The sequence below is a fragment of the Phalangium opilio genome, unplaced genomic scaffold (assembly GCF_054372755.1).
Source record: "Phalangium opilio isolate 3A_F unplaced genomic scaffold, DU_Popi_V2 ptg000240l_1, whole genome shotgun sequence".
Taxonomy (NCBI): domain Eukaryota; kingdom Metazoa; phylum Arthropoda; class Arachnida; order Opiliones; family Phalangiidae; genus Phalangium; species Phalangium opilio.
In genome coordinates, this window is record NW_028324224.1 from 155,943 (window position 1) to 168,860 (window position 12,918).

General features: G+C 41.7%; 6 non-coding genes across 6 annotated transcripts; all 6 read left to right on the forward strand.

Moving 5' to 3' along the window:
- The first annotated feature begins 7,780 nt into the window (after window positions 1-7,780).
- On the forward strand, window positions 7,781-7,853 carry TRNAV-CAC (transfer RNA valine (anticodon CAC)). Its single transcript has one exon. It is a non-coding gene; the product is annotated as a tRNA-Val (tRNA).
- Window positions 7,854-8,496: 643 nt separating this feature from the next.
- Window positions 8,497-8,569, forward strand: TRNAE-CUC (transfer RNA glutamic acid (anticodon CUC)). Its single transcript has one exon. It is a non-coding gene; the product is annotated as a tRNA-Glu (tRNA).
- A 478-nt stretch (window positions 8,570-9,047) lies between these two features.
- On the forward strand, window positions 9,048-9,120 carry TRNAV-CAC (transfer RNA valine (anticodon CAC)). Its single transcript has one exon. It is a non-coding gene; the product is annotated as a tRNA-Val (tRNA).
- Window positions 9,121-9,184: 64 nt separating this feature from the next.
- TRNAV-AAC (transfer RNA valine (anticodon AAC)) lies at window positions 9,185-9,257 on the forward strand. Its single transcript has one exon. It is a non-coding gene; the product is annotated as a tRNA-Val (tRNA).
- Window positions 9,258-9,736: 479 nt separating this feature from the next.
- TRNAA-AGC (transfer RNA alanine (anticodon AGC)) lies at window positions 9,737-9,809 on the forward strand. The gene has a single exon. It is a non-coding gene; the product is annotated as a tRNA-Ala (tRNA).
- A 341-nt stretch (window positions 9,810-10,150) lies between these two features.
- On the forward strand, window positions 10,151-10,223 carry TRNAV-AAC (transfer RNA valine (anticodon AAC)). Its single transcript has one exon. It is a non-coding gene; the product is annotated as a tRNA-Val (tRNA).
- The last annotated feature ends 2,695 nt before the right edge of the window (window positions 10,224-12,918 follow it).

Consider the following 12,918-nt stretch of genomic DNA (forward strand, 5'->3'; position numbering starts at 1 on the left):
AAAGCAGAACAGTGACGAATTGCTCTCTTTTTCTAATCATTGCATCACTGACCTCGTACCAGCCGTTGTCTTTCCTCACAAAGTTCACATAATATCCATCGGCCATCTATTCACCCTTATGAATAGTCGCTCCTTTAGTTTTAAAAAACCTTTCGTTCAAAGTGACATGATGATTTTCGAAACTTAATCCTTAAGTTGAAACGTTAATTGGCCAACCATCTTTGTAATCACCTAGGAAAAGACAGAAATACGATCATCTCGCTGGAAAAAAATTTTATCTCGATTTTCTAGTGAAAGATGGAAAATGTTGCTTTCAAAAATATTTTCTGAATTTTGTTCAACTTGATATTTAGGGCATTTGGTAAGGTTTCGTGACTTTGACCAAAATAGATTCCCACCTGGCCTTGTTTCGATTTCCAAAAGAGGCTGGGGCCTGAAACGTACAGGTTACTGTAAACCTTCCTCTTAGAAATCCTTTGATTAATGCAAGACTCATGATTTTTTCTTCTCGCAACCATAGCTCATTTTGCGTTTCATTTTGGGGTTCGAGTCGAGTCTTGAGTCCTTAAAAAAAGCTCTTCTAGAATCTCGAGTTGAGTCTTTTAATTGGTATCGAGTCCTCGGGTCCTTAAGTCAGCTTATGAACGAGGTTTCAAGTCAAGTGTCGAGTCCTGATAAATTATATCAAGTCCCACTCGAGTCCTATTAAATTAATTCTATTAATACTAACTTTAATTTAATTAACTTAGTTTAATATTACATAATTAGTTTTACAAGAATTATAATAAATTAATTTCAAATTAGGATAAATTTTACGAAGTAAAAATCTCACGACGAAAATGACGCGCAATAACAATAATTTTAACTTTTGGTTTTGGTTTGCTTAACTCTTTTACCTGAAGTCAAATTTTTGTCCAATCACCGGTCTATTCTAAATTAAACCCCACTAGATGCGGCCCTCAATTCCGAATCACCGAGTAAATATTTTTGGACTTGATAAGGCGTCAAGTCTCGGTTCGAGTCCTCCTCGAGCGAGTCGAGTCCAATAGTGAAGAATTTTAAGGACTCTAAATAATTTTCAAGTCCTAAAACATTGATTTTCGAGTCTCGAGTGAAGTACTCGCACAGGCCTGGTGATTACCAACAGCCAATGTTGAGTTCCAAGCCTTTACGGCTAAAACTTCCTTGAGAACTCTCGATGTCGTTTATCGTGTTATGGAGGCACCGTAAAACTGGTTTTTCAACGAATGATCCATTGTAAGGTTTGACCAATTCTCAAAATTCCGGCACTAATGAAAGTAGTTGCAAAATGCTATTAGAATAGCATGTTACTTGATCATCGTTATTTAAACCTTTCACGGGAAAACTATCCAAACTGTTGGTCCTTCCGTTTCTTCTTTGGCATTTCCTGCGCCGTATCGTCACACCTCTCTTCCTCGCCTTCTAAAAGGCTTTTAGATAGAGTAGGTGCACATCTTTTTCTACCTATATCTCTTGGAAAACCCAGTATTACCACGTATCTATGGTGTAGTGATTGTCACGTCCGCTTAACACGCGCAAGGTGCCAGGTTCGAGACCTGGTAGATACATGTTTTGACCATCGTGATTGGACATAATAATAAGTCAGATCTCCTCGAAAACAAAGTATTACCACGTCTATATTGTGTAGTAGTTACCACGTCAGCTTCATACGCGGAATATCCCAGGTTCGAGACCTAACAGCTAACAATCGAGGCAATAATATCCCCGGGCATTAGGGTAATAAAAGTTTAACTAGGGGCTTCACAGTACAAAGTTTTAAGAAGGTTCTTTTAGCATGGGAACGCTATGTATTGAAAAACTACACGAAAGAAAAAGTAACATATAAACGAGAAAAAGGGAGAGCAAAGGACAAGTCTAACTGTAACAATAAAGAAAGGAAAAGTCTATCTATTACAATCCCCACCACTAAGAGATAGCGAGGGAAAAACGATTAAGCAACATCTAAACATTTTTAGTTCGGCAATATTTCTCATTAGGGCTTTTCTTCCTAATTTAAGAAATAACAAAAATAGGGATATGACAGAAAATTAATGGCATTTGTTTTCTGACATAATCATGGCTTGAATTCTAATATTAGATTTTCTATTCTAATAACTTAGACTACAATAACCTTGTTTCATCGCGGCCAATAACAACAAAGTTTGGTTTCAGCATGCGTCTAACATTGGTTCTTTAGTCCTAATGAACTAGACTAATCAACGAATAAAACCTTCTAGGTATGGTTAAGTTTCCATTACCCGCACGGACACAAAATACTACAAAATATAGAGTTATACATTAATGACCAAAGTACAAATATAGAATCAAACAAAAACAAAAATATTATTTACAGTTATTTACATGAATCTAAGCACCGTTAAGTGTCTTTAGTTAAAAGTACCCGATATTTAAGCATAGTTTTTCCGGGTATTTGGACGCAATACGCGGGAGATGGGAGGTACAGGGGTCACAGTTTGTTTTGGTAATGGTACCTCCTGCATCTCTGGATCAAACCGTCTTCTCTTATAGAGTCTTAGGTTTGACACTTGTTGAGTACCGACGGATTTATTGTCTTCATTTTCCAATTTAAATGCTAGGTCACCCGCGGCACTGGCTACACGATAGGGACCCAAATATAGAAGGGCTAGTTTGGCCGTTATACCCTCTTCTTTGGATGACTGAGGATGGGCTTTAATCAAGACCCAATCTCCGATCTGGATATTTTCGGCACGGTGTCGCAAATCGTAATTTCTTTTTTGGCGCGTTTGTGATAACGCGATGTTATCCCGAACTCGTTTTTCCATCGCGGTCATGGTTTTCTCAATTTTCGCGGCATATTCCTCCATGGTAATCGGAGCAGTAGGCGGTTTCGCGAGGGCATTGTCAACCGGTAAACGCAGAGCTCGACCATATGTAAGTTGTGATGGTGGAAACCCCGTGGTCGAATTCACGGCGGAATTAAGAGCTAAAACAGCTTCCGGAAGTCGTACGTCCCATTTTAGATGAGCATCGTGTGCATAAATACGCAAGATCTGTTTAAGGGACCGATTGTACCTTTCCACCATATTAGCCTACGGATGGTACACCGATGTGGTATGGTGCGCGATTCCGTTATTCTGACACATTTCGGAGAACAACCGAGATACAAATTGGCTCCCGTTGTCCGAAATGATGACTCTGGGTACTCCATGTCGACACATGTGTTCGTAACAGAGTCGACGAACCGCGGATGCTGTGGCGCGTCTCAAAGGATAAGCTTCCAGCCATTTAGAAAAGGTATCGACGATTACTAGAATGAAGGAACATTGTTTGGCGCTCTGGGGCAAAGGTCCAACCAAATCTATACTGTACACTTCCCCAGGCGAGGTTGGCACGATTGGTTGTAGGAAACCCATTTGTTTTTCGTGGGTTGGCTTGGCTTTTTCACATAGATCGCACGACAAGACATACGTTTTGCAGTCCTTGGTCATTCCTTCCCAAAAGCAGCGTTGTCGCGCGCGGAATACCGTGTTTTCTACACCGAGGTGACCCGCTTTAGGATCGTCATGAATTAGCGTTAAGACCGCTTCGCGTAACGAGCGCGGAATACAAGGAACCCACGTTGGTACCTCATTAAGGGTGTTTTCCATCCGATATAAAACCGAATCACATAGTAGATATTGCGAAGCCTGCCTTCGGATAACACGAGCGAGAGGCTTAACATCCGGTAACGTGCCATGACTAATAAAGTCAATGATAATTTGGAGTCGGTCATCTTCCTGTTGATGATCTCTCAAAATTTCTGGCGTTAAAGCTGGTAACGCTTCTAATGTCTCTGGCTGACCTTGTTTTATGGCTAAAACATTGATATGGGCTACAGATTTTACTCCGTCGGGAACGAAGAGTCTTTCTACTTCTTCCTCAAACGGTTCGAGGCTATTATCTTCTCTGGCATACTCGGCCCTTGAAATAGCATCTGGGACTATGTTCTCCTTTCCAGGTATATGTTCCACGATAAAGCTAAACTCTTGTAGTAATAAAGCCCATCGAACAAGACGACTATTGATGTCTCGCATCTTGTTTAGCCAGACTAGCGCTTTATTATCCGTTCTTAGGGTGAAAGTATGTCCGTCCAAATAATTTCTAAACCTTTTTACGGCGATTACTACCGCTAGCAATTCTCTTTCAGTCGCGTGATAACGTTGTTCAGCTGGTTTTAGCATGTAGCTAGCAAACGCGACTACTCGTTCTTTCCCTTCTTCATCTTGCTGTAATAAAACGGCGCCTACCCCGGTCTGCGAGGCATCCGTTTGCAGAATAAAGGGCTTGTTCATATCTGGGAAAGCCAGAACTACACTTTCTATTAATCTACTTTTTAACTTGTCAAAGGCTTCAGCTTCTGACTTTTCCCATCTCCAAGGCACGTTTTTCTTTAGCAATCGAAATAACGGCATGGCTAAATCGGCCATGCGGGGCAGATAACTTCGATAAAAATTAACGAGACCCAGAAATGATCGAAGCGACGATACATTTGTTGGTGTAGGGAAATTTCTAGTCGAGTCTACTTTTCTCGGGTCGGTCTCTATTCCGTCGGCTGACACGACGAAGCCTAAAAAATTTATCTTTGTTTGGAAGAAACTGCATTTCGGGAGGTTGCACGTTAGATTGGCTTTTCGGAGAGCCTCTAAGACGAATTCTAGATGTTTTAAATGATCTTCTAGACTGGCACTGAAGATAATAATGTCATCCAAATAAGCTAGTGCGAATTGTCCGAAATCTTTCAAAACTAGGTTCATAAGGCGCTGGAAAGTCATAGGAGCCGTTTTCAGTCCGAATGGCATACGGGTATAGCGATATTGACCTTCCGCCGTGACAAACGCACTCTTATCTCTCGAATCCTCGTCTGGCTCAATTTGCCAATACCCCGATCGAAGGTCTATTCGGCTAAAATATTTAGCACCTGTTAGGCTATTGAAAATGTTCGGAATGCTAGGCATGGGAAGTCGTCATCCAGAGTGACGTCGTTTAGACCTCGAGAATCCGAACACAGTCGGTAAGGGTTTTCTTTCTTTTCTGGTCCACCACTTTCTTACCGGCTAAGACCGCTGGTGAGGCCCATGGGGATGCACAAGGTTCTATAATACCTCTTTGAAGCATGTCGTCGACTTGTCTTTTGATTTCTGCCCGTTTTGCTGGCGAATACGGGTATGGTCGGCATTTTACAGGCTTCGCTGTTCCAGTTTCAATTTTGTGTTTGACCAGCGACGTGTTTCCAAGCGTGTTCGAGGAGACCACATCTTCGTAAGCCTTTAAGAGCGTTGATAAGGCTACTTGACATTCTTCGCATTTTTGATTAAAATCAGAAATATTCTCTTGTAAATGGTCCTTGACATTATTTGGCGTCAGGTTAGGTTTCCCAATGTCTTTAGGTTCACGCTCAAAGGAGTGTAAAGGCCATAGGCAATGCAAATTTGTCTCAAAGGCGTAGGCGTGACTATTTGGCAATATTACAAAACCTACTCCCTTGATAAAGTCTTGACCCAATACTATTGGCAGGTTAAAATGTCCTAAGATGGCAAAGTCGATTGTGATGATTGTTCCCTGTATCTCAACATCCATAGGGCAGGAACCGACAGTTTCTAATTGTGGTCCTGTGGCAGGAGTCATGTGTTCTTTAACCCAAGGCTTAACATCTTCTATTGTTTTGCCGTAACTGGATAATTCGCTAAGATCTATGGCAGAATAAGTTGCACCTGAATCTACAAAAGCTATCTTTTCGTACTGGTTTATGACCAAAACGACGTGAGGGCAATCTTTGGCATTAGTAGTATGCAACGAATTAATAGATGCCTTGTTGGGACAGTCTACTCTTTTGTGCCCAACAGCATGACAGGCGAAACATTTCTGGTCTTTCACCAATTGTTTTTCTATTTCGTTTAGGCGCGGGCGCGCGGAAGCGTTATTTTCTCTAGGCTTCTCCGAAATGGTATTTTCGGGCTCTTTTAGCTCTGTCCTCATCTTGGACGTGTTAGTCGATGAACCGTATAAAATCGTGCCTTTCTCTAAATCAGCTGTTACTAATCGGCCGACACGTAGTAACTCCTGAATAGTCTTTTTCGTGACAGAGCGAAGATCGCGACGAAATTCGGGTAAGGCATTGTTAACGACGGTATCGAAAATTACGTCTTCGGCGGTAGAGGGGTCATATTGTTCATAGGTGTCTTGAATTTCCCATACAAATCGTTCAAAATTTTCACTAACCTTTTGCTCTCGGCTGAGGGCAACTTTTAGCAGTTCCATAGGTGTTTTATGGCGAAAGTCACAGAGACAAGCTGTAGCAAAGTCAGACCAATCCGCGAAAATTGGTCGGCGGTTCTCAAACCATCTCGATGCGTTTCCTTTAAAGGCACTATTTATAAAGCCCAACCATTGAGTGGACGGCGCCCCACTCATGGTGAAAACCTTTGTGGCATCCCGTAAGAAATGAAAAGCATTTTCATTCTTTTTCCCGCTGAACGTGGCTGTGGCTAACCAGTTATAGCACAAACGAGATCCCATCTTGCTTTCTAACGTAGGCGTAGTCGATATAGTCGATTGATTAAAGTTAGTTGGACCCGTCATAGCAGCGAGTGGACTCGGGTTACTCTGGACGGACACTGGCTTTGTAACAACAGGCGGTACTGTTTCTAGCGCAGCGAGGCGCTGTTCTATTTGAGTAAATCTGGTATGCGAATCTAGGGCTAGCGTATTTAATTGTTTTGTTTGGACCGATATGTCTTTCTGAATGTCATCGCGTATTTTAACAATGTCCGAACGTAATAAAGTTATGTTAGATGCCATTTGAGAGTCAAAAGTATTAAATGCGTCTGTAAGAACTTGGTTAGGATTTGGTTGCACAGGAACCGTAGATTGGTTTAATTGTAAATTTGATACTTGCGGATTGATTAATGAAAGTACAGGCGGATTTGGTGTACTGGAATGTTGTGGGTTTACCCCTGAGAAGTTTGCAGCCAGTTTGCTACGCGTTGTGTTCGGCGTTTGCACAACGTTCGAAACACTCGGCGATGAAATACGAGTCAGATTATCCATAGAGCGCGAGCGTTCGCGTTTAGTGTTTTTCGCGGTATTAATGTCAAGTACCGGTATCGACGGTTTTGGCAGGTTACTTCCGAGAGCGACCGCGACACCATCCCCACCACGAGACGAAGACGCGGGGGACGGAGCACGGGTGACGGGAGTCCGAAACATGGCAAACGGACAAAAGTAAACCAAAAACGGCACAAGAATAAGCACGTTGGGCGCCATTGTAATGGCCCGTTCGGGGGTGACACTCCGAGCTCGGGTCATTAGAGAAAAGTCAGTCAACATTTCTTATTTTAAAACACTTTATTAAATTCAAAATAATATTTACGAAAAACAAGAAACAAAAAGGCGAGCACGACCTCTTGGATAGGCATCCAAATTCGAACTGCCGAGCTAACAGCTAACAATCGAGGCAATAATATCCCCGGGCATTAGGGTAATAAAAGTTTAACTAGGGGCTTCACAGTACAAAGTTCTAAGAAGGCTCTTTTAGCATGGGAACGCTATGTATTGAAAAACTACACAAAAGAAAAAGTAACATATAAACGAGAAAAAGGGAGAGCAAAGGACAAGTCTAACTGTAACAATAAAGAAAGGAAAAGTCTATCTATTACAGAGTCCTGGTAGATACATGTTTTGACCATCGTAATTGGACATAATAATAAGCTAGATTTCTTGGAAAACTCAGTGTTATCACATAACTATGGTGTAGTGGTTATCACGTCCGCCTCACACGCGGAAGGTCCCAGGTTCGAGCCCTGGTAGATACATGTTTTGACCATCCTGATTGGACATAATAAAATCTAGATCTCTTGGAAAACTCAGCATAACCACGTATCTATGGTGAAGTGTTTATCACGTCCGCTTAACACGCGCAAGGTCCCAGGTTCGAGACCTGGTAGATACATGTTTTGACCATCGTGATTGGACATAATAATAAGCCCAACACTTGGAAAACTCTGTTAGACCACGTATCTATGGTGTAGTGATTATCACGTCCGCTTAACACGCGCAAGGTCCCAGGTTCGAGACCTGGTAGATACATGTTTTGACCATCGTGATTGGATATAATAATAAGCCAGATCTCCTCGAAAACACAGTATTACCACGTCTTTATTGTGTAGTAGTTACCACGTCAGCTTCATACGCGGAATATCCCAGGTTCGAGTCCTGGTAGATACGTGTTTTGACCATCGTGATTGGACATAATAATAAGCCAGATCTCTTCGTAAACACGGTATTACCACGTCTCTATTGTGTTAAATAGTTACCAGGTCAGCTTATGGTGTAGTGGTTATCACGTCGGCCTAACACGCGGAAGGTCCCAGGTTCGAACCCTGGTAGATACATGTTTTGACCATCCTGATTGGACATAATAAAAGCTACATCTCTTGGAACACTCAGTATTACCACGTATCTATGGTGTAGTGATTATCACGTCCGCCTCTCACGCGGAAGGTCCCAGGTTCGAGCCCTGGTAGATACATGTTTTGACCATCCTGATTGGACATAATAATAAGCCAGACCTCTTTGAAAACTTTGCAAGACCACGTATCTATGGTGTAGTGGTTATCACGTCCGCGTAACACGCGGAAGGTCCCAGGTTCGAACCCTGGTAGATGCATGTTTTGACCATCCTGATTGGACATAATAAAAGCTAGATCTCTTGGAAAACTCAGTATTACCACGTATCTATGGTGTAGTGATTATCACGTCCGCTTTACACGCGGAAGGTCCCAGGTTCGAGACCTCGTAAATAAATGTTTTGACCATCGTAATTGGACATAATAATAAGCTAGATCTCCTCGAAAACACAGTTTTACCGCGTCTCCATTGTGTAGTAGTTACCACGTCAGCTTCATACGCGGAATATCCCAGGTTCGAGTCCTGGTAGATACATGTTTTGACCATCGTAATTGGACATAATAATAAGCTAGATCTCTTGTAAAACTCAGCATTATCACGTAACTATGGTGTAGTGGTTATCACGTCCGCCTCACACGCGGAAGGTGCCAGGTTCGAGCCCTGGTAGATACATGTTTTGACCATCCTGATTGGACATAATAATAAGCCCAACACTTGGAAAACTCTGTTAGACCACGTATCTATGGTGTAGTGGTTATCACGTCCGCCTAACACGCGGAAGGTCCCAGGTTTGAGCCCTGGTAGATACATGTTTTGACCATCCTGATTGGACAAAATAAAATCTAGATCTCTTGGACAACTCAGTATTACCACGTGTCTATGGTGTAGTGATTATCACGTCCGCTTAACACGCGCAAGGTCCCAGGTTCGAGACCTGGTAGATACATGTTTTGACCATCGTGATTGGACATAATAATAAGCCAGATGTCCTCGAAAACAAAGTATAACCACGTCTCCATTGTGTAGTAGTTACCACGTCTGCTTCATACGCGGAATATTCCAGGTTCGAGTCCTGGTAGAAACGTGTTTTGACCATCGTGATTGGACATAATAATAAGCCAGATCTCTTCGAAAACACAGTATTACCACGTCTCTATTGTGTTTAATAGTTACCAGGTCAGCTTCATACGCGGAAGATCCCAGGTTCGAGTCTTGGTAGATACATGTTTTGACCATCCTGATTGAACAAATAATAAGCCAAACCTCTTGGAAAACTCTGTAAGACCACGTATCCATGGTGTAGTGGTTATCACGTCCGCCTAGCACGCGGAAGGTGCCAGGTTCGAGCCCTGGTAGTTACATGTTCTGACCATCCTGATTGGACATAATAATAAGCCAGACCTCATGGAAAACTCATTAAGACCACGTATCTATGGTGTAGTGGTTATCACGTGTGCCTAACACGCGGAAGGTCCCAGGTTCGAGCCCTGGTAGATACATGTTTTGACCATCCTGATTGGACATAATAATAAGCCAGACCTCTTGGAAAACTCTGTAAGACCACGTATCTATGGTGTAAGGGTTATCACGTCCCCCTAACACGCGGAAGGTCCCAGGTGCGAGCCCTGGTAGATACGTGTTTTTACCCTCCTTATTGGACATAATAATAAGCCAGACCTCTTTGAAAACTCTGTAAGAACACGTATCTATGGTGTAGTGGTTATCACGTCCGCCTAACACGCGGAAGGTCCCAGGTTCGAACCCTGGTAGATACATGTTTTGACCATCCTGATTGGACATAATAAAAGCTACATCTCTTCGAAAACTCAGTATTACCACGTATCTATTGTGTAGTGATTATCACGTCCGCTTTACACGCGGAAGGTCCCAGGTTCGAAACCTCGTAGATAAATGTTTTGACCATTGTGATTGGATATAATAATAAGCCAGATCTCCTCGAAAACACAGTGTTACCACGGGTCTATTGTGTAGTAATTTCCACGTCAGCTTCATACGCGGAATATCCCAGGTTCCAGTCCTGGTAGATACATGTTTTGACCATCGTAATTGGACATAATAATAAGCCAGATCTCTTGGAAAACTCAGTATTGCCACGTATCTATGGTGTAGTGATTATCACGTCCGCTTTACACGCGGAAAGTCCCAGGTTCGAGACCTGGTAGATACATGTTTTGACCATCCTGATTGATTTTGATGATCGGTAAGTGAGTGAGTGTGTGACAATATAAGGTAAATTTCACCTGCGATATTTCGAAAGGTATATAGGGTAGGAACTTGAATTTTGTAGCGCGGCTTTAGGTGCGTGAAACGTTTGAGGACGTATAGCAAGCGCGCGTACAAAATAACATAACTTTTCTTAAGTTTAATAAAATAACAAGATGGCCCCGGCCAGATTATACTTTTGCGCGGCGTCTAGTGACTAAAGTTAGTATTACTATATTCATTGTAAGATGACCCCGGCAAATTTATATTTTTCGGTTTTTTATTTATTGTTTATAAAATAGCACTCCGCTTATGAAAAAACTCAATTTAATAAGAATTTGGTTTTCAGTTTAATTAAATATGTAATTAACAAATCTGTCCTATGAGTGAACTGGAACCTAATATTTGAAGGATAATATATATGACTGGAAACCAAAATTATTCAATGATTGTATTTCGGTGTCTCTCTCAAGTGTTCCCAAGTTAACCACTGATCTTGCAGTTGCAGTTTCATCTGGATACGGCAGATCTAGTTGTTCAAACTGAATTACCGTTGATCTTGTTCCATGTATGTGGACTTCTTTTTAAGGCTCCTAAGTCTATTATGGGTGTCTTTCTCAAGGATCCCAAGCCTTATTTGGGTGTCTTTCTCAAGGATCCCAAGCCTTATATGGGTGCCTTTCTCAAGGATCCCAAGCCTTCCACGGATTTCTTACTTCAGGTTCCCAAGCAAACCATTGAATTCGTAGTTGTGCATTCATCTTGATACTGTAGACCTTGAAGTTTTTTCCGAAAACTGTGTAGGACTCTGTTAATCTTGTAGTTTCATCCAGTACGCTGTTGATCTTGTAGTTTCATCCAGATCACTGTTGATCTAGAAGTTTCACTAAGAACGCTGTTCATCATTTAAAACATGAAAAAATTGCTTTGAAACATCAGATTATGTTCTTTCATGTCATAGCTTCTGTGTTATATCAAATGTAAACATATTCCTTTATGATAAGAATAGTAACACTCTCGATAAGTAGCGCGGAAAATGGTGGAAAACTTTTCATCGGCAAATGCTAAATCAAGTTGAGTACCACCATCAGTTGATTGCTTCAAGTTAAGACCTTGTAAAAGTTGAAACCCATTATCAGAGAAGAAATCAAGGAGCTTCTTAGATTCAAGAGATAATGTGTCAAGAAGGTTGATGTTGAGGTCGCCAACAATGACGCTGGGAATATCTTCATTATAATAGTCCGCCACACATTTCCCAATACCATATATTATGTCCCGAATGTTGCAAGCTGGGGAACAGTAAACTGCTAGTACAGAAAGGCGTAAATCACCTAACGTTCCATCCAGCCACAAGCATTCAATATGAGAGGTTCTTGTCGGTACGGCAGTGTACGTACGAATCCTGGTGTGAGTTACATTTTCTTTGATATAAGCTGATACTCCATATGGTTTTCGTCGAGACTCAAGAGGAAGGCGAATACCATTTAGCTCCGAAAATCCAGGGATAGCAAAATCATCAGCTTCTTTGGCCCAGGTTTCCACTAGAAATACCATATCTGATTCCATTATTTTGAGATCCGAGGTCACATCTTGTAAATGGCAATTTAAAGACTGTACGTTATGTACATAAATAGATATTCTTCTATCCAAAATAGGTAAAATCAAGGGACAATCTTTTCGAAGCCGCTCCATCTCTAAGGCAACAGCGTCTTTACTTTCAACCACTGGATTAGGCGCTGTGAACTTTCCCACGATGAACAAACCGTTTGAAGTTTTAGCTCTACTACAAGCGACATATAATTGAGATCTTTTCATCCTTCGCTTTGGACTGAGATGAACAACTACTTCGGAGTAGGTGTCTCCTTGACTCTTGTGTACTGTAATAGCTTCGGCAATTACTAGAGGATACTGTTTTCTTGATACGTAGATGTTTTTCTGTCCCGAACGTCTGGTGAAACTTCTAACAATCTTCTCAATAGGAGTCCATAATTCGTTAATGTTATTGGCGGCCATTAATCCTTGAGACTGGGCTCTAGTCTCTTTTCCAGTCTTTTCATCATTAAATTCGATCCAAACTCGAAGAGGGACTTGCTCACCTTTTTGATTTTGACCATACTGTATTTTTCGTAATCTTCCAGTTGCACCATTTACTAGGCCATCGGCGGTGTTCAAATGGTTGGTGATAATGTACCTGATACCAACCATTAGAGTTAATTCTCTTGCTAAACCGCTGGTTTCTTGGGTTTT